At 43.6% G+C, this 21922-nt stretch overlaps 1 protein-coding gene across 2 annotated transcripts in view; it reads left to right on the top strand.

Annotated features, from left to right (window-relative positions):
- The first annotated feature begins 13351 nt into the window (after positions 1 to 13351).
- Positions 13352 to 21922, top strand: part of plppr1 (phospholipid phosphatase related 1) — a 37061-nt gene continuing 28490 nt past the window's right edge. The window contains exon 1 of one of the 2 annotated variants that reach the window (XM_035141624.2): positions 13352 to 13775. The gene's annotated coding sequence lies outside the window, so the exon portion shown is untranslated. The remainder of the gene's footprint in view (positions 13776 to 21922) is intronic. The other variant, XM_035141622.2, reaches the window with a different exon arrangement.

The raw sequence follows: 21922 nt of genomic DNA, 5'->3' as shown, positions 1-21922 counted from the left end.
AAGGAGAGTGGTTGTATGGTGTGTCTCCATGACGTGTTTAACACAGTTTATAAAGGATATTGCTGTAAATTATGTTTGTAGCGCCACAGTAAGTAGGTTTCTCTCTCTCACTGTGTGTGTGTGTGTGTGTGTGTGTGTGTGTGTGTGTGTGTGTGTGTGTGTGTGTGTGTGTTCTTCAGGGGGCTGACCTAACTTCTGTGCTCAGATTCACGTTGTTGCCAAAGGCCAAAGCTGAGAAAAATATGGTTTCATAATACTGCTGCTTTTCCGACCGCATGTATAATCCTTTACTCTACTTTTCCCACTGCCTCCATACGAAGTTTTGTAGTTTACCTCTCTCTTCTTTATTTAGGCTGCATGTTTTTCCCACTTCCCTCTCTCCTGTTCTCATAAATTCTTAAGGAGAATTTAGACAGTAGAAATGTAGACGCACATCCCAGCCAAACGCGGGCAGGTGCTGCGACAAAAAAACTGAACAAACACTAAAGAAAGAAAACAGCTTGCTCACTGCGGGGCTCCAATTTTCAATTATTTATTACAACAAAAAGCCGGTGACTTTGAAGCAGTCAGACGTTTCTCTTCATCAGCCAAAAATACAACGCGCACGATGCCGGCCGCATGCTGAGATCACATGGACGGGGTCTCTAACAGGCCGTGCATTAATTTCACATTATATAAGCAAATATTATAGGCATGTATAAAACTGGGCATACACCATAGTACGCTCTGCAGAGATGAGGTCCTGAGATTCAATGGAGTCAGTTGACGACCACACAAATTAAAAAATATAGCATTTAGTCTAAATTCATGTAAATTGTATGTATTTTTGTCTGATAAGAAGCAGTTGGGCCCGAAACCTTAGTCACTTTATCATATTCATATTTATTTGACATCAACGTGGTTTGATATCACTCGTACGGTTCACATGTGTCTGTTGACCTGAGTTCATTAGAGGATAGATGAGATGATGGTGAGACATGAGCTCATCCAATCAGAATCCTGCACAGCTGCGCTCTGCATCATCAGTGTGACATCACCAGGAAACCCTTCAACTCACGATGACTTCACATTTTGACACAGTGGACGAGCGTATTGCACAACCGGGCCTTGTCCACATGTGCTCAGTCATGTGACATGATTTTATGCGACATCGGAAAATCAGGCATCTCCTGAAACCTTTGATAAGTGTCAACTGTCTCAGTTTCTACAAATCACTTGACTTTTCCCTGTAAAGTATAAGATTCACAATCACTTCTTAAACTGCTAATTAGAACAGGAAGCCATCTTTGCTCGCCGTGAGGAAAAAGCCGGTAAACAACGAGGCCTTGGCGGACTCATTAATCAACCGAGTACACAATCCCTTTGATGTCAGGCTCATCTTCAAAGCATCCGAAAAACAAAGAGATTTCAGAGAAAGCTTGACACTAAAAACATGAGCTGCAGGTTTGTCAGGTTCCTTTTTAATTGAATTTATGCTGCGTTACCTTGTCACATCATTATCTAGACCTGAATGAATTTTGTATGTTTTAAAACAGATATAGAATCAAACATTATTTACAGCCTGGTTCTAAAAAACGGTTTTGGTCTCAATGGCTAATTTCCCCCTTCGTGACAACTGTACAGGGGGGGATGAATTCTTATTCACCCGTTTAAATTATATAAAAGTTTTAAATTATGCATCATTATTACTTGAGTGACAGTTCAGTTGTCTGCTTCACCTGAATTGATCCCAGTCATTGAACTTAACGTGTTTGATAATAGTGTCGGTGCCTGGAGGAACATTTTTAAAGCACATGAATAATATGGAACGCTTAAAGTCCAAGGAGTTTTTGCAGTAAGCTAAATTCCAGTATTACTTTGTTAACAGTGATTAGCAGGTATCGACGTTTGCACTCCTTAACCTGGCTTGTTAGCTTAGCTCTGCTTTTCCCTGTCACCTCTATGGCTCCACAGCTCCAGGCAGGCACCACTGATGACACCCAGAGCTTAAGCCATCAATTCACTGTAAAGACTGCAAATCAGTTTTTAGAAAATCAGTGTCCTGTTACATTTTAGCATTTGCTGATTGTTGTGGTACATCTTTTGTTAGTGTATGTTTTAAATCTTCGTGAGTATCACCAACTAGCAGGATGTTTGTAATTATGAATATGAACATTTCAGAGTTCCTGCAGAGGTCGGAGTCATTCCAGTCGCTTCGACCGCACAGTGACAGTGTTAATCCGTGCATAATAACTTACACCCCATCTCACACTCATTTCCTGTAATTGCATCAGTGTTGACATTTGTGAGAAACAAAAAAATGTAGCGCTGCAATCAAACATTATGTTCATATCAGTTCACAGCGTTTGTGATGACACAACACTGACCTTTGCAGGGTGCATTCCAGCCACCGAAGATAAAACCTCAAACCGTCCTGTATCACATTATACTGTATTGCATTGTATTCCATTGTGACTACTGTTGTTAGATTTGCATCAGATTTGTACTTATGCCGTGTTCACTGACCTGACTCCTCTGTGAATGGAGGAGAGGTGACAAAACACGAGGGGAGAGGAAGTGGAAGGGAAGGTTGTAGATGCTTCGAGAGGGAGGAGACGAGGAAACAAAAAGCTCCTACATTGTATTATTTATCTCCTGCAGATGTTAGTCTACATTATTTATCCTCGTGGGCAGCACATTTCTGCTCTGGCCGGCAATAAATTACTTTCTTGGTGTGGAGGATAGTTTATATCACACTTCACGTCCTTTTTGTGTGGGAGGCATTCCATTTGCTTACAATGCAGAACTGAATCAAAGAAACTGCAGCGTATTAAGTATTTGGGCATTTGGATATATTCACATTTATATATTTCTCTGCTGGACACTTCGCTGCCCCGAGCAAACTCCATTACTAATGTGTGTGTGTGTGTGTGTGTGTGTGTGTGTCTGTGTGTGCTTCCGTGAGCTTTCAGCCCGTCTGTGTGTCTAATGGAGATGAATGCCGCCTCCTCTACCTTACAACACTGATTTAATCAAATAAACAGGCAACACAACACACCGTTGTGTATCTGTACCACGTTTGTGTTTGTCTGTGTGTGTGTGTGTGTCTTTGTGTGTTATCCTCAGACCACTCGATGCAGAGTTTCAGAGCGAGCCCCCTAAGGCCTGTATGTGTACTAAGGTGTGTACTTGTGTATATTTGTGTACGTCAGGATGGGCTCACACATTTCCACACTTATTAGGACAATGTCCTCAGAGCACTGGGAAGCCTGAGAGGAATCTGTGAGCCGTGGACGTCCTGCTGCACCTCCCAGGTTTAGGGAGTTATTTTTGGGTCAGACTCTTTGCAGATTACAGATTAGAATAATGATTAATTTGCCCGAGGTTTGGTTAAAGCATAAGTGAGTGAGTTTATTAAAAAGATAAAGTAACTGCAGGTTGAGGGTTTTAAATTGAAGCATAAATTATTGAGGCTCAGCCTGAACTCCAGCCGGAAGTGTTGGGAATGAATTCAGGCCGTAAGAAAGTCCTCAAAAAGTTTTTGTTTGTTATTTAGTGTCGAGTTTAACCAGCATTGCCATGGCAACCGTTTGAATCCATCCTGTGGCGACGTCATAACCTCATTCATCAGTCGCAGAGAACATCTGCTCCCATTCAGGTCAAATAGGATGATTGAGATGAGAGCTGATCATCTTCACTTCTCACTTCTGCAGCACAGACTATCTATGTAAAGATGTAAAGTGAAGCCGAAACGTTACAATCGCCCCCTGGTGGTTGGTGTAGGTCATAAAAATCGCCTCCTCCATGTTAGCAGATGAGACACAGACTAATCGGATGCTATTTAAACCGGGTGTTATGTCATGATTGACAGCTGAGACTGATTCACGATTGGTCATAACCGCGGCAATCCCATGATGGAAGTGTTTGTATCCGGTGATGATATTTCATCATTATTTCTGGATAGTGGGAGGAAGTGGAGACGTGTTTACTGCAGTTGGAAAAACAACGGTTCAGTGGATTATCTTTAATAGACCAGAGTCAGCTTTTATCTTTATTGGGCTTTTTTAACCGTCCCCCGTGAAGGTCATAGCAAGTACAACATGTTTATCATGGGAATTAATATGCAAACGCAGCCATGGTTTGTCAAGCCCCACACTCTGGTACAAAAATCGTTGAATACCCAAGAAGGACGAAGACTTGTCTCCTGTTTCTGCTTCTTTTCAGCGTGAATTCTTTATGTTTTCTAAATCTGTAATTGAGTATTGAGCACTTTGAACTTTGTATTAAGCAAATGTGGCATCAGCAATAACAACTGGCAAACATTGGCTTTACTAAAGGAAGCAAATAGGATATTCTCCTGAATCTAATGCTCCCATATTTTAGTTGTAGTTCTCACGCTGCAACCAGACAACACTTTAAAGAAGAAATCTGAAATGTCAGATTCCACAGCGGTCTGCCTCCCTTACTCCCGTTGTTAGAGAAGTCAGATACACTGAACTGTAAACCCACATGGCTCTGAAGCAAAACTTTTAGCTTGATTGTATTTGTCTTGTGTTGCGAGAAGAGGAGGAAGAAGTACGATCTCTCGGGGGAAATCATCCTTCACTGTCGTCCAACGGAATATACACAGAGTGAGACGGCGAGCGAGAGATACGCCGAGAAGCGGGGAGACTTCGAAGGGAGAAGTCGGAGAAATGGAGAGAAGCTGATAAATGAAGACATGCGTAGAAGTGGGGGAGAAAGCAGAGGGGGGATTTTCCTCCGACTGTGTTTATGATCAAACGGATAAATGAAGTAGGGCAGAAAAAGAAAAACACCACAGAACGGGGTGTGATGATTTATGGCGGATGTGGATGAAAAGCTTCAGCTCCCCTTTTCGCAGTATACACCAGGCTTTTGTCTTGCCTCACTAATCCTCCCCGCTCCCCCCTTCTCTCTCTTCCTTAAGCCCACATTTTCCCCAAACGTCCTCGGCCTCCCCATCATCCCTCTCACTGCTCACGTCTCTTTTCACACTTCTGCCCTTCGCTCCCCTTCGACCCCTCCTCTCTAATTTTTAAGCGTCTCCTTCTTCTCCGCTGCCCCTCTCTCTCTCGCACATCAATCCTGCCCTTTGCACCCTCCTCGGCTCCCAGCTGTGACCCCCCACCCCCCCTCGCTCCCTGTGATCCTGTTAAAGCCTCCTGTCAGCATTAGTGCGTGTTCACACAGCAGCGCACCACATATGAAGGCAGACAGCCGTCGTGTGGGTACGGGTGTAGGAGGCAGACATGAGTCTAGGTCAGTGCCTGCATCTGTCCGGCGTGGCCAATAAAACGGGAGGAGGTAATGGTGTGGGACTCGTGTTTGAGCAACAAGGCTTTGTGCTTTTTCGGAAATTGTGAATTGTATGTACACAATTTGGAATGGATGGATGGAAAAACAGTGCACCACTGTTTCCATCCATCCATTATCTATACTGCTTATCCTTTAAGGGTCATGAGATGCTGGAGCCAGTCCCAGCATCCCTGCATGGGTCGCCAGCATATCACAGGGCCGACATACACAGACAAACAACCATTCATGCTCACAGTTTTCAGTTTGGAGTCTTTGGACTGTGTGTACCTGGAGAAAAACCTATGGAGACATGGGGAAGCATGCAAACTCCAGGCCCTTGCCAAACTGGGATTCAAACCAAAATGCCTCCTGCTATGAGATGATGGTGCTAGCCCCTGCAACACTGTGCCACCCAAACCTGTAAGCTGAGTATCTTGTTTCACAAATCATGGTCATTAATGTGCTGCTATAATGTGGTGGCCAGGATTCAGCCACAAAGGAATGAGTCAGGTTGACACTGATGTTTCCTTCAGGTCAGGTCAGGTCAGTCAAGTCCTTCCACCCCAAACTCAAAACAAAGATTTCTGTAGAGTCATCACTTTCCAGTCCATTGCATTGTCATGCTGGAACTGAAAAGACTGAAACTTATTCTTTATTGCTTTCCCAAGACAAACTGTTATTCCTACATCACATTGAGGTGGGGTCAGTAAGATGCTGCAGTGGTAAGAACTTCTGTGTGGAGTTGCATGCTAAATTGAAAATTGTGAATGCGAATGGTTGTCTGTCTATGTTGGCCCTGCAATACCCCGGTGACCTGTAGGGGTGTAAACAGCGACCCTGGGTAAAGATGATGGATGGATGTTGAGGTGGATTTCAATACCTTCGGAAAAGCCTCTGGCAGCAATCTAAGGACTCCAGGGAAATTCTACTCCGCTAACTCAGCAGGAGAAAAGTAGAACAGGCTCTCCCAATGAAAATCAGCATAGTTTATGAATGATATTCCAAATATTTTACAGATTTGAGCTCATATGAGAACATTTTTACACATACTGACAAATATTGTACGGTAAAGACTTTCGTTTCCTCTTTTCTGACATGTTTTCTCCATGTTTCCTTCTCCTCTTCCTTCCCCCTCTACTTATTCATGCCCTTCAGTCCTCTCCTCACCCCATGGTCTTGTTCTGGTTCCTCCTTGACCTTCCTCCAATCCTGTTTCTCAGCCTCTTTCTCATCTCCATTGTCTTTGCTGTCCTCATTCTTTTTTACTTTGTTTCTTAAGGAATCTTTTCCCCGACCTCCGTTCTCCGTTCCCATCCCTCCCTTCTCGTTCACATCCTTCCCTCTTCTCTGCTCGTCCCTCCGCTGAATGTGCTTTCTCTTCCAAGGAGGAGAGCCTCCCCACCGTGGCATCAGTTTGTTGGTTGCCACGACAACCTCCTGAGCCAAGTTATTTATAGCAGCAGATCAGCGTGACTCCCACTCAATACAGTCGGTGTGGATGCATGATTTGTTGTATTTTTTTTTTAATATAATTACAATGAAAATTATTAATGATAATAATAATAATGATGAAATTTCAGCTGACCAACAGTACCAATGATGTTTAGGGTTAAAGTTGCATTAAAGCCACTATGATCACTTTATTTTATATTCACAATGAATCACCCATGTCTGTAAATCTGAATTTTGTCTCAGTTTATGGGGCAAATCTACATGTCTGCATAAGCATGTCATTTAATGTATTTTATGTTTAGTTTTATTTCTGTTCTTACAGTTAGTGTAAGTGCTGAAAGCTCTGCTGGTGTTTTCTTATCTTCCCTGAATCATAGACTGTAAATAAAGATGGACGACATGTCTCCACTTCCTCCCATTATCCAGGGAAAAAAACAAATATTCCGGATACGAACGCTGCCATCTTGCACATTTGGAGCCAGAGTAAGTGCAGTAACGATTGGGGGAACGATTGGGGGAACAACTGACTGAACGCTTGAACATACATCAGTGTGATAAGAAACCATCTTTGAGAAAAGTTAACTTGACATGTCCTTGGTCCCATCTGCTAACATGGAGTAGGCCAGGTTTATGTTCTATTCTACAGCCAGCCACCAGGGGGCGATGGAGACATTTTGGCTTCACATTTGAGAAGCCGTCCATCTTTATTTACAGTCCAGTAGAGTTACAAGTTGGCAGCGATGCAGACGGAGGTGAGGATTGTGGTGAGTTTGATGAATCTGAAACTCTTGGAAGACAAGACATTAACAAATAGTTAGTATCGGGTATCAGACCTCAGGGGATAAATTCCCTCCGTTATAATATCTAGTATAGTCTGTAGTTTCTGTTTGTGTCAAGCTGGAAGCCTGCATAGTTTAATAAAAATGGACTGAGGGCACAGTGAAGTGATGATCTGTTTTCTGAATCTATTTCTCAATTATTTCATGCTGTGAAAATGAAAGAAGGACATTTGTACATTTAAAATCGTGTGTGTGTGAGAGAGAAAGTGACAGAATGTACGTTCGTATCATCGTCTCTTCTCCAGAAGTACTGATCACAGCCAAGGCCGGTGCTCCGCGGCCAGCCTGCCACGTTGCCATGGAAACGGGCCCACCGCTTAGGAGCCGCCGAGAAACCAAACACCCTCCGATCAATAAGCTTCTTGAATAATGGGGCCGTGGACACACAGACACACACATTTACACAAAACACAGACACAGAGGGGCTCAGTGCAGCTCGAGCTCCATTGATGGGCGGGGAGAGTCGGACGAATCCAGCCACTTATTCGGATGGAGTAGAGTCGCGGAGAAAGAGTGAGAACGAGTCTTTTGAAACCCACTGAGACACTTAACTGAGAGAGGAATCATGGCCGCCGGAAGAACTGCTGAAGAGGGAGATCTGGAGTATCATTTGTTTAAAGAGACTTTGAAATGCAGAGTGCACACGGTGGACATTCATGATGTAAAGATGAATTGGTTTTGACGTAAATAGGATTATGTGGCAGTAATATGAACGTGATGAACCAGTTTCAGTTATTTTATGGTCTGAAAAAATGAACATTGAATTTGTAGGTGTAAGTACAGTAAGTAGGTTGAGAAGCTGTAACTTCACTTTGGTCCATATTGTGTTGTTTTGCATAATTCTGTGCCCCATTCAACATCCTTCTTTCTTTTATCATATCAGGGAAACTATGGTTTTGCATCAGAGCGGATGATCTTCTTTGGTAGATGGAGAGAATAATTCAGTGTATGAGATGACAAGTGTGTACATTGTGTGAAATCTGATATTCCTTTCTCTGCCGTCCCCAGAGCGAGCGTATGGATGCAGAACAAAGGGTCTGAAGAAATCAGATGACTCCGGCAGCTTTGACTCCTTCTCGCTTGCATGCATCAGACTATGGACAATGTTAGGAGGAATTTAAGGGGGAAATGCGGATAAATTTACAGTTATTTCAATTTCATCAATGGCTTTAAAGGATAGACCCACAGATTTGTGTATTTCTTGTCGAGTTATCTCCCTGTTTGTTATCACTGACAGCTGTAATCTTTCATATTTCTTGTTAAAGGGTCCATCAAAAGACACAGAATGACCAATAAAAGATCCAAAGCAACTATAAAAACACACAACCTGACCATAAAGAGATGTGGGATGACCACAAAACATGCAAAATGGCCACAAAGAGTCACAAATTGATCATAAAGAGACATTTAATGACTACAAAGAGATGAAAATTGATAAGCCGACCTCAAAGAGACACAAATTGAACATAAAGGGACCCAAATTGGCAACAAAGAGACTAGATTGACCACAAAAACATGCTTAGAGACAGGATTTGATCAAAAAGAGACAAGGAACAAACAAAAAATACCCAAAACTGATAAACTGACCACAAAAAGACACACATTGGCAGCAAAGAGACATGAGACAATGGCAAAAACATGCTAAATCAAATTAAACAGTCAAAAATGATCGACGAGACACGAAACAACCACAAAGAAATGTTAAATGTCCACCAAGAGACCACAAAAGACATTGAAAGACTATGAAAAGATTTGAAATGACCACAAAGAAACGTAAGAACCAAACAGAGATGCTTGATGACTAAGGAGGTGCAGAATGGCCTCAATGAAGGACACAAAACATGTCTCTCTGAATGGGGGCGGGGGTCTTTACGTGCTTGGGGCTCATGCTCAACATCCTCATGCAACAACACTGAGAAACTGAGAACGAGCTGCTATTAGATTGTTAGTGCAGGAAACAGTTTTCACCTCTCCGCTCTTTCTACTTTAAAGTGAGTGAGTAGCGATGCACTGAAACTGCCCCTGTGCACGGCACCATTATACCGAGCTGCTTGTGAACATATGGTTTCACCGTTTGTTTGAGTAACTCTCGTCTGACCTCTCTTTAGTCAACAAGCCTTTTCATCCCTCTCAGGACCACAGCTGACTGGATGACTTCTCTCCCAGTTCTTTTCCTATCCAGAGCGAGGAAAAGCTGGAGATGCTGGAACATCTGCCACAAGAAATTACACTTCTTCCTCATCGATTCACATTTTTTCTTGAAGTCTATACAGCAGCTGAGCCCTTTTAACCCCCGTCCTCCTCATACATTCTTTAGTAGCTTAATTTGAAGGATTCAAACAAGCAGCATATATATATATATATAAATATACATATATATATATATATATATATATGCTTCGTCTCATTGAATTCTTTGGCACGACATCACCAACTGTATATCTCACATATACAGTATATGGGACATATTGCACAAATCAACCCACAGGAACAACACGTTAATTTCAGCGTGGGAACACTCTGCTGAGATTGCCATCAAAATATTAGTAAACATAAACAACTTGATGAATCTTTTCCATGACGGAAATTCCTGTGGGGGATTTCCAAAAATAATACTGTCCTCCCCGATGAGACTGAGATATTGTTAGAGGGAATTTGGCTTCTTCTCGAAAAGTAACTCAACAGTGTTGAAGGATTAAATGTATCTCATCCCACCAGTAACGTATGGACATTTAGAAGAAACGTAATGGCCTCATTGTAATAAACCAAGTTCCAAAGTATTGGTACTGATCCAGATAAAGGTTCACTGACATTCATTCCCGCAATTTCCACTTGTGATAACGTGGCCCTGTTGGTTCCAGGTTCGAATCCAGGCTCATGTCTATTTTGTAATGCTTGACATTTTCGCTTGTCAACACTACACATAACATTCTATTGTTTGGAGAATCTTGAAACTGGTTTGCCAAAAAGAGGGGAGTTGGGGTAAATGGAGACTCTAAATCATAGGTGACCTGTTCAGGGTGTACCCCACTTATTTCCCAATCTCTCCTGGGATTGGCTCCATGGATGGATGGATACATATGTTGGGTTAAAGATGGAGATCTCTATCTATACAAAGGACTCACCCTATCATAACCCTGGTCTCTAGAGTCCTGCACTTTGTACAACAACCACGTACCACCTCCCTTCAACTCACAGGTACATTGAGAATTAGATTTACCAGCAACAATAAGGAATACTGTATGTTAATGTACTTTTTCTAGACGACATGAAGACATCTAATACCTGAGTGAACTCAAGCTCTTATTACGTAACCGTCACATGAGAGAGAATAGGCAGATGGAGAGTGTGAGCTTCAGAGGGAAAATACACATTCATCCTGCTTTTGACTGGAGCTGCTCATTAGTTGTCGGAGCATCGTGCTGTTGCCAGTGTTTTATCTCTGATGGGTCTTTAACGGGCCAAAGATAATTTGGATCGGGTCTGAATATCCAGTACAAATCAGATCTAAACGTTACCTTAAACCAAAACGTGCACAGTTTTGAGCTGGAGTATATTTCCATGCTTCAGGTCTATTTTTCTGTTTCATTTTTGCAACAGTGGTTGTGTAGGCGGCTCTGAACGCTTCCAAAACACAGGTCACCTACAGTACAACCTCCGAATGCATCTCGTGAGGAAACACCGGAGCTGCTGCTGCTGCTGCTGCTGCTTCCCCAACAAATGGATCATGTTGTGCCACTTCTGTGTCGACGCAGTATCGGCCAAATTAGCGCGCGAAGCATTTTGCTAAAGAACAAAATCACTTTGGCAGCTGTTCCAGTTTGCTTCTGTCTCATTTACCCTGATAATATTCCATCAGATAATCTTGGATTTAACGCCCAGCAACCCTCTGGTCCTGAGTGTGATTGTCTCCCTCCAGGCTACAGCTGCCCTCATTTAGATCCAGCACAACACCCCGAATCTGGAACCACATTCATCTGTCGCATCTTCAGACCACTTCAGCACTCTATCGTTAATTATAACTTGTGCTGAGTGCACATTTTACGATTTTACAGTTGCCCCGATGCCCCTTTTTTCCACTCAGTTTGCTTATTGTGAGTGAGGGCCGCAGAGGAGAGACGAGGGGAGGAGGCAGAGAACTGGGCTGAAAAAGCAGAGGATTGGAAGAGGGGGTGCCTGAGTGTAATGTAGCATGCGCTCTGAATCTAGTTCACTGAGCACACCAGTGTGTCTTTGGTTTTTTTTCTTCTCGCAGACATGGGCACCCTGGTTACACTGCCCTGTCCTAGTTTTTTGGCAGCGGTGTCGTTTGCAGTGCTAACGCTATAGCTAACCGTGTCACAGAGGTGGGGCGCTACATTTAGACAGTCCTGTGAGGAGAGGTGTGTTACGCAATGAGGCAGAGCAGCGACTCGATGAAGATGAGACGAGCGATAGAATAGAGAAGACACTTGGCGAGATCCATTGGGAACAGGCCCTTAAAATCCTTGAGTGGGTGTACAAAAGTGTCTTTTGTATTTAAACCGTTTGTATTGTAGCTTGATTTGACAGCTGAAGAAAGCCTCTGTGAGAAGGACGTTTTACAGCCTGCGTCTTGTTTTGGTCCTGTTCGTTCTCTGTCAAATTCAACCTCCAGATGAGTCAGAAATCCTGAAATCCTACATATGCAGGAGTGATTTAAAAATCTAAAACCAGACCAGAGAGGTAACCGCTGGTGTGAAGCCGAGCGAAAGTTCAGGAAGACTTTCTTCTCGTGCACGCCCACTAGTTCCTGCTATCTTGAAGCTCCACCTACTCATTTGCTCTTTGAATCCAATCCCCAACTCTCCTTGAGCCAATCACCTGTGAGCTGTCAAAGTTTAAAATGTTCTCTCTCTCCCTCCTGTCAGTCAGCTGTCTGTTCAGTACCAGGATCAATGAGTGACCCACCTCCCCCCCCCTACACATCACCTCAACTCTGGATACTCCACCACCAGTGGCTCCGGGGGGAAAACTCCAATCCCAACTCCCAGTTCATAGGACTGCTTCCATGGCGTTCAAGTCGAAACGCCAAAGTCTATTTCTCTTTTCACAATTAATTACATTTTATTCTTATTTACTCATTTTCATTGAGTTGCGCCCTCGTTCCGATCACACACACATTCACGCCCACAGTTCCATTCAGACTAAAATGAGGGTCTGGTCCTTCCACACATCTACCCAGTCCATTCCAGTAGTGGTTGAACATGGATCAGGCGCAGTTGACGTGCACAGTCAACGTAGTCACACATTTTGTCTGCACAGGTGTCTGTGCGCACCCTAGTAGACATGGGTGGATGATATATGATATGTATATATATATTAATATTAATACAAATTATTATAAAAGGTGACATTAACTAGCAAGTCACAAGCAAGTTTCTCAATTATTCAAACTGTAGATTAGAAGTCAAACATTAATTCTTGTTCTTATTTGGACTTGATGTCTTTTTGTCGTAAAGCACTTTGTTACTTGTATTTTAAAGTGCTATACAAATAAAGTTATTATAATTCTTTTAATTACCATCATCTATCCATTTTAGACTGTTGGTCTCAAACTGAAATAAATAATTATTGGAAACACACATTTCCAATCATTTAATTTTTGAATTCACATTCTAACTGACCAACGTCTTCAATCAATTCAACACATAGTTCATTTTTATGCCCATCTCATGATATCACATTCATAATTTCACATTCACAGCTCTTCCACCCTGTGCATGTGTGCACGTGACAATGTGGCAGCATCATGAGGATGAGGAGATGTAGAATAATGAAGAACAGAAGCGGTCGTTCCCGGAGGATGTGGACCTCTGTGCAGGGCGAGACATGGCTGCACGGGAAACAACGCGGGGCGAGACGGGCGACTTGCTTTTAACACAAGGTCCCTACACGGAATCAAACACGCTCCACTGGACCCCAGTACGCGTCTCCTTGTCCCCGCCCCCGCCGACAAGGCACAGCATCCATCCTCTCTCACACACACACACACACACACACGCTGCGTGATCCCCATCACAAACCCAGAGCTTCTCTGAGCCCATGGAGTAGTAGTAGCCTGTTAGTAGTAGCGGGAGCGCTCACGTCTTCCCTTCGTCCCCCTTTTTTATCCGCATTTCTCTTCAATGGATTCGCCTTTTCACCGGATTATTGCCTCATCACACCGCGGTAAGTGGGGGAGAGATAGAAGAAATGGGAGTGAGTGTGTGTGTGTGTGGCCATTGTCTGTTGCTGAAGCAAGTTCGGACCGTAATCAAGTCAAAGCGCACGGGTCTTGATTTGATTAAACGCACCCAAGCGCGTAAAGATGCACGGTTTCTGCGCCTGGAACCGATTTCGTCCACGGAGAACGTGTGGACACTTGTGTTTTAATGGTTGTAACAGATGTCGATATCGGTATTTTAGACAGACACCTGTCTCTACTAGCAACAGTGACCGCCCTCCTCCTGTGCGTCTTTACGCGCAAATGTGATTTTTAAAAAAAATCTAATTCGATTATGCGCCTCTGCTCTTGCGCATTCGTCTCCAAATAACGAATATTTGTGCAAACGTGTCGCCGCCGTTGCTGAGCAAACGAGCCTCCAGTTCAGCAAACATTTTGTACCCATCTCCCCGCCCCCCAACCTCTGAGGCTGGCTATTCCTCCTCCAGCAGACCCCCCCCCTCCTCCTCCTCCTCCTCCCCTTCCCCAGACATGCACCGAGCAGTGGATGGCTCTCAGATCACTGAAACACTGAAATCCCAGGCTTATTATGGTTCCTTGATGAGGGTAACCTTGAAATTAATTCAGTGCAGCGTGGCGTCCTCCTCCTCTGACTGTCTCTCCGGTTATTATACTCAGAAAAAACGGTGCTGTGCATGTGCAGCCTGGGCTTTAGCTTGAATATCACAGCTGGATATTAACCTCATCATCCTCCGAGTGCTCCTGACAGTAGAGATAATATTCATTTTCTGATTCTTATCTGATAGAAATGAGGTTGAACCTCTTTCTCAGCAGCTTCCTGGCATCATATAATGTATATTTTACTGGAAGCTTCAGTTTGTGTGCATGAGGCTGCAGACTTGGCCCAATAATGATCATAATAAGATAAAAATCACAATGCATGTGATATTATTTTCAGATTTGCAGCTCGGAGGCCTTGCAGATGATCACGCATGGTTGCAGGGTCCTGAATGAAGCAGAAGTCAGTGTTGGCCTTTATTTCTTGGTGAAGAAGTGCTGAATACCTGCTCTCTAATTAGTGCACAGTGCTTCCTGTGTGCCTACGCCCCGAGAAACAGGCAAACATTGCTGGTTTTTACTTCCATTCTTCCTCACTGCATGCTGCTGTTTGCATTCAATCCCCCCTCGTGTCCCTCTGCCGAGTGCTGGAAATAAGACGGTATCACCCACCCAGAGGCGAATCCTTCTTCTGGCCATTTGGAGCTCGAACCTGTGAATTTGTGCAGTTTGTGTTTTTTTTCCGATTTGACAGTTGTATTCATGCTCGTCCCTGTGGAACACGGTAGCAGGCAAATGGTATTAGTTAGCAGACAGATGGCAGGTGGCTGGGCATCAGGTGAGCCTCTCCCCGGCTGACAGCAGGGTCGGCTGAACGCAAGACACCTCTTGGCACCCACCCACAATGCATTTCTACATAAAGGCACAAGTGTGGTGTGTCAGACGTGAGTGTGCACATGCAGACGTCGTGCACACAAGGTTTCGCTTGTGCACAACAGAGGGTTGTGTGTGTGTGTGTGTGTGTGTGTGTGTGTCTCCCCTTAAGCAGTTTACGTCACTTTTGATCAGTCAGATAAGAAGACAGACTGAGGTCACGATGACATCATCACACCAGGCAGTGATACACTACTGTGACGTTCACCTGTGACATCATCGGCAGCAGTGATTACACTGATGTGGGACTCAGTTAATTGTCACCATCATTTATTTTCTAATGTCAGGTTCACATGTCATCAGATTTTTATGTATTCATTTTGAAATTGTAGTTGAACAGTCACTGTGTTTGGTGTGAACCAGCTCCGTGTACAGATTCATATAATTAAGTCACATGGAAAACTACAGTTTGCTTTATTTTCATGGCAAAGGAAGGTAACACAAGCCTGGATTAAAAAGAAAGAAAGATGTAAGGTGTTGGAAAGTAGAATTTGTTGAAAAGGAAAACAGTAGAAGTCAAAGAAGTGAAGTTAAAGAAAGAAAAGACAGAAGATAAGTTACAAATACTGTAAAATGATGATAGGCACAAACAGAACCATAAGGCTGACGAGTTCTGATTAAGATGTTTTGGTCATTACATTGGTCATTACAGGAGCATTAATTGTGTCTTCTGTGTGATGACGTGCTGGAGAGCTACACGCCTAGTTTCTATTAAACTGAGATTTTATAGCAAGAACATGCCTGTGTTACAGTTAAGTCTTCAGGTGATGGAGCTCTGGAGGCTTTATTCCAAACGACCGGGGCGTCCCGTGAGATTTGTGGAAATGAAATTCAGCTCCGGTGTCTGACGACTTCTTCACGCAGCAATTGATGAAAACACACCTGTGAAATTCCTCTCGAACAGCAGTGAGTAGGTGCTCAGGGAGAGTGGACACACAAATGCGTATTATTTCAGGAGGAAACTGCTGCCTTTTGTAGCTGCAAACACACAAAGCTGTTAAGGTCCACTTTAACACGTGGGGAGGAGAGAAAAATCATATTAGCTGCAAGGTGCTGTTTTTGAAATGTGTTACAAACGACAATAATGAAAGGGGGGAAACACCGGCCGCTGCGTTGTGTTGTGGAAATAAAAACATCAGGCAGATTTATAGTAGTAGTAAGGACGCAGGAAGCAGTGACCCCTGAACTCTAACGCCTCTTCTACTCCCACACCCACAGACTGGCTATTGATCACACACACACACACACACACACACACACACACACACACACACACACACACACACACACACACACACACACATACCCACTCAGACTACACACTATCATTGGTCTAGTGCAGGCATTTGATTACCACTAGATGTGGCAGGGGTGTTATTAGTGCGGTGGGGGGGCGTCCTGATTGGAGCAGTAGATCTGTCACTGTGACGTCTCCGGGGGAGATGATTGGCCCTGAGGTGAGATAAGACCTGCCTTCCGGAAATTGAGTGGCCCCTGGTTTTATCAGTAGGAACGACTGATGCATATTCGGGTGATAAAGTGCGAGAGGCAAGAGCGATAACAACCGGCAGCTACTTCGTGAATATTTCTGTCGGGGGGGTTTTCCAGAGGCCACATAAGAGAGAGAGAGAGCGGCGTGAAATTTTGGCTGAACGTCCACACATGTACAAGGAGGCTTGATTAATGTTGTTGCGTGTTGTCGGCTCTAATGGGTGTTTTTATAGCGTGCCAGAATGCGGCCTGAGCTTCTCAGCGCACACTCGTGTATATAATTAGTCAGGATGTGAATGGGAGCTAATGGGGGAATAATTCAAGTTGCAGCCAAATATGCCTGCTGGCTGTTGGGGGTGTGTGTGTGTGTGTGTGTGTGTGTGTGTGTGTGTGTGTGTGTGTGTGTGTGTGCGTGTGTGTGTGTGTGTGTGTTTAAATATACATGGTAATTGACCATATTTAAGGCTGCTGATCTTATTTAGATGTTTTCCGTTATAACAGAACCGAGTATGTACAGAATTAAATTTGGGGCGTTCTTCAACATTTTCGATATTTTCTCAGAGAATAATTCATGAATCTTGATGGGAAAATCTGGCGTGTTTAGGGAGCTGATTTCTATGAGTGTGTGGAATTTGCAGTTACTGTATGTGCTCCACTGAGTGACATTCTAGTTATAGTGACTCACTCGTACTGTTGCTAGGTGCTGCAATTCTTCCTGTTTGTCGTTTTTGTGATTATGGAACGGTTTGTGAGGTCATCCAGCCCCAGCTCCTTGAAAATGTGCAACTAAACTGCAAATTATGCGTTGTGTCGGAAACGTAATTATCGCTGGTGGATGTCTGACATACACAGATCAGGCATCACCTCCACAACCTCTAGTTAAGTGACTTCTGATGTAAAGTTGTTGGAGCAGCTCCACCTTTCTTCATGTGTTTCTATAACCTACACGACCAGAATTAAATTTACAGACATGTTGGGTTCTAACTCATGTTAAACTTTCTGGAACATATTAAATTGATTTCAGTGACGATAAGGACGATGCGTAGCCACAGAAGTAGGATGTAGTAATGTGGACTCTCCGGCTGCCGGGCATGGAGGACGATACTGTGATGGTTCTGATGTTTTTTTTTTTTTTATTGGACTGAAAAACAGCTGAACACTCACAGACCAAGAGCTCGTTTTTGATCTAAATATAGACGGAGATGTTGTGAGGCAGCGTGAGACCAACTCGCACAGCATCACTCAGCATTCAGCACACAAAACGAAAACACACACACTCTCACACACACTCACACAGAGAAGCCTGTGAGCGGCCTGTGAAACTGCATTTTTTTTTACTTTTTAACATTTATACATATGCAAATTTACCTGAAGCATTTGAAGATGTCTGCTACTGAAATTAGTTTGGAAGGAAAACAACAACCACGATTCCTGCTGGAATAATTCAGTGCGTATATTCATGCAGCATTTTAAATAGATATCTTAATTTAATATTTGAAATAGTTATATAATCTAATTTAAGCCACATGAACAATCAATAAGTCAAGAGAAGAAATAATAAGGAGAAGGAATCTCAGACCAGAAAAGCCCCGACCTCATGAAGATGTTTATTTACCATGAGCCCACATTCAAAGGGAGAATTTAAAGTGGTAACAAAGCAGCTGATAATAAAAACCGCTGTGTTCTCGTTCGGTTGGTGAAATGAGCAGAAAGAGATATGACACTGCGGAGGAAACGATCACGACTCGGGCAAAGGGCTTAAAAGAGCTTCAGAAAACCCCCCCACCACTGCTCTTTATCTGGGGAAAAGACACGAGGGTGAAACTCAGGCCAGCAGCCGAGACAGAGCCGTGATATTTGGAAACACAGACATGTTGTGGAGGAACTTTGAGTCTGTACGTGTTGCTCTTTACCAGCATCTGAAGGAATGAGCTTCATATATTTCCTCTCCTCTTTTCTCATGCTTCTTTATGTCTTCAAGTCTTTCTCAGGGGAAGTTTTCTTTTAAAAAAAGTTCAGATTCTCTAAAAAGGCCTGATCATGATTTACTTTGAACTTTGTTCTGTTTCTCATCTCAACTTCCTCGTCTTTTGCATTTGACATTTATATGTCCTCTGCTGTTTATTGTCGCCGGGCGTCGTGTCGACTTTCCAGTAAAGCTGAAGGATATGAAGCTCATTTCCCGAGAGAAGTCATTTCAAATCCATACTGTTCCTCGTTGCTTCTGATTTTTCTTGGCCATGTTTTTGTAGATGTAAGTTTCTTCCATCTTCTTTTGTCAAATTGTGTCGTGGGCAAAACACTCTTGCAACATTCGAGCACTCGGTTGTACTTTTGTGCATCGACTCTCTTCGCGCTGTTTGACATGATTGTTGTGTACGTTTTGTGAGACATCAGGAGATACGGAGGCTTGAGTCCTCCTGCAGCGTGAAAGGTGAAATACCTTAAAAAAGATATTTGAAGACATCAGTGGTTTTGCGTCTGTTGTGTTGTTTCTGGTCCGTGTCAGACTTTGGATACACAAACTATGTCTATGCAACAATATGCTCTTCTGGGTACAACATCCTCGTTTTGTCTCAAGGGGTTTATATTTTTATAGTTAACATTTATATTATAATATTACCATTGCAAAGGTTGGTTTTATAGCACAGGCCACAAAAGATAGAGTGAGCATGTCTGCAGTAATTCTTCGTATTCGTGTGAGTGATCGCTCCGTGTTCCACACAAAACAACATCGGTAAAAACAAGTAGCACAACTGCAATTTCCTCATCCTCCCTTCACCCGTCTGACAATAACAGAGTTTGGCTGTTTACCAGAATGTCTGTTCAGCTGGACGTCCGCAGACAGCTCACTGTCCCTGGAGTTACTGTCGTGAGTCACATCCTCTCTTACTCTCACATAATTATTTTCTCTGACAGTTTGCAGACTCCAGCCTCTTTGAGCTCATCATCTGCGACAGATGTTATTCTTGTCTGTTTGACGGATTTTCTGTCCCTGGTTCCTTTCTGCAGTGAAGACGCATGAGAACTCTTCTTGAATTGTTCTTTTCTGTGGCTGCAGAACATGTGACGGAGAAAACTGGACCAAAGCAAACAGTTTAAAGGTCGAACAAACAACCCATAATGCAACACTCTGTAACACATGGTACTTGCTCTTTTCAAGCAAAATATCTGCTGTGATTGAACTCAAAACTTTTTAGACCGGAAATATAAGACATCTTTATACAATGTAAGGTTTGGAATAAAGAATATTCTGAATATTGTAGGAAGAGAACTCTCAACATCTGTGTCTCAGTTTTAAAACGGTAGGAAACGGTCGATCATAGTTGCAGCAGGTGCAGCGATCCCAAGGTTGTGTGTCATTAGTAAATGTGTTTTTCTCCGAGCACTGTTTTCTTTGCTCGCTCTTTATTCGTTTTTATTGTAGAAGGTTTCTTCAGTGTGAGAATAAGAATCTTTAAACTCGTATGTTGAACCCTGAGTGCAGACGGGAGGTGTGATGTGCGGAGGCACCGAGAACTGTGGCTGCCAGCAAAAGAGAAACCATTTATAAGGACTTTGCTCCAGACTCCCACTGAAAATGACAAGAAGCATTTCCCAGGAGAAGTTCTTCTCCCCCCCCCAATGAACCACCTGCTGAAATGATTTCACTCGATCATTTGTCTGCCTCCTCTGTATTTCTCCTCTCTCCGTCTTTGCTGTCTCTCTCTGTTCCTTCTGCTCTGTCCGCTGTGAGTCCTCGTCCCATTCTGATGTGAAGCTCTGCAGGGGAAATGCAGCGGGAAGTTATTTTATCTTAACGCTTACTTGCATTTGTGCAGATCTTTTACCAATGAGCAAAATCAAGAATCATTTTATACATTGCAAAATACAGAGCTGCTCTGCTGGCAGGAGGGGAAGCTACAGGACAGTTCTGTGTTCATGGGAGAGTGTGAGCTGTTGTTCAGTCAACAAACGTAAAAGAAGAGATTTATACACATAGTTTACCATGAAACTTTTCACAGATCAGGAAGAAAAGGTTAATTTTGTGTATTAAACGTGAAAATAATCATTTGATAATAGCAGGGGCATACAAAAGGCACAACAGTAGACTGTAGATTAGGACACAAGCCGGCATGGGGAGTTGGAATCTTTCCCAGCAAACGTGTTCCTCAGTTCTTAGAAGAACTGAAAATAGCCTCATGTGCACAGAGCTTCAATAAGCCAGATAACAAGAGCAGTCATTATAAGCAGTTCTACACCTGCCTGTAGAAAGAAGCTCAGATGATTCTGTTTTGTTCTATCCCTGCAGGGATTCTGTGTGGAAGTTCAAATTGTCCAAAGGTGCAGTTGCCTTTTTGCCGCAGTTTGAACCACGATGTTTTAACGGATGGTCCTGACTTCAAATAACTGATGGTCCTCTGTTCAAGTGCAGAGGCAGAGAAGGTCACATGCTAAACTCTGATAACTGCAGGAGATAGTTCATTTCTCCACGGCCAGTTTGTCTGACTCCCAGCTCCGTCACCGACTCTGTCGCAGTGACCGTTTAGTCACATTCAGTTAGTCATCGCGGCCTAAGCTCACTCAGCTGGAGACCAGGAGATGGTCAATCCGAGGATATTTCCAGGCTCAATACTTCACACTCAGCTCTCGCCGTCTGCGCGGAGCGCAGTTCTGTCTAGACCAAGTCATCCCAGCCGGGCTGAGCGGGGAGGAGACGCTGATGAATCCTGACAAGGCCTGTAGGCTGCTCCTTTCATGAGCTCGCCGCTGTGAAGACAATCTGATCACCTTTCATCTGACTGTAATTAACTGGCTCCCTGGAATTGGAAGAAAAATGCTCCTTGGTTCTAATCTTTGAACCACCTTTTGAAAGCGCCGTGTCCTCGGGGCTGGAGAAGAAGAGAAATCATGTCGAGACTTTTCCTGTGACTAAGTCCGATTGTTCGGCGCTGTGACTCCGCCGAGCTGTGGGGCGGCTCTGGTGTGAGAGAGGGAAATGAGTTAAGTGTGAACTCTTTGCCACCGAGTGTTGCCCCCTTAAATTCCCTCATTTAACTCATCTGTCACGGAGCCTCCGAGTCAAATCGTCGGGCTCACAGTCCAACTGCTAAACTGCCTGAGTCTTCGCTCTGCATGACTTGACACCGAACAGGACGGATATAAAAGCGTGGATCGCACTGTTTCAGAG

The sequence above is a fragment of the Hippoglossus stenolepis genome, chromosome 18, assembly GCF_022539355.2.
Source record: "Hippoglossus stenolepis isolate QCI-W04-F060 chromosome 18, HSTE1.2, whole genome shotgun sequence".
Taxonomy (NCBI): Eukaryota; Metazoa; Chordata; class Actinopteri; order Pleuronectiformes; family Pleuronectidae; genus Hippoglossus; species Hippoglossus stenolepis.
The sequence above is the reverse complement of the archived record's forward strand: the minus strand, read 5'-3'. Positions and strand labels throughout refer to the sequence as shown.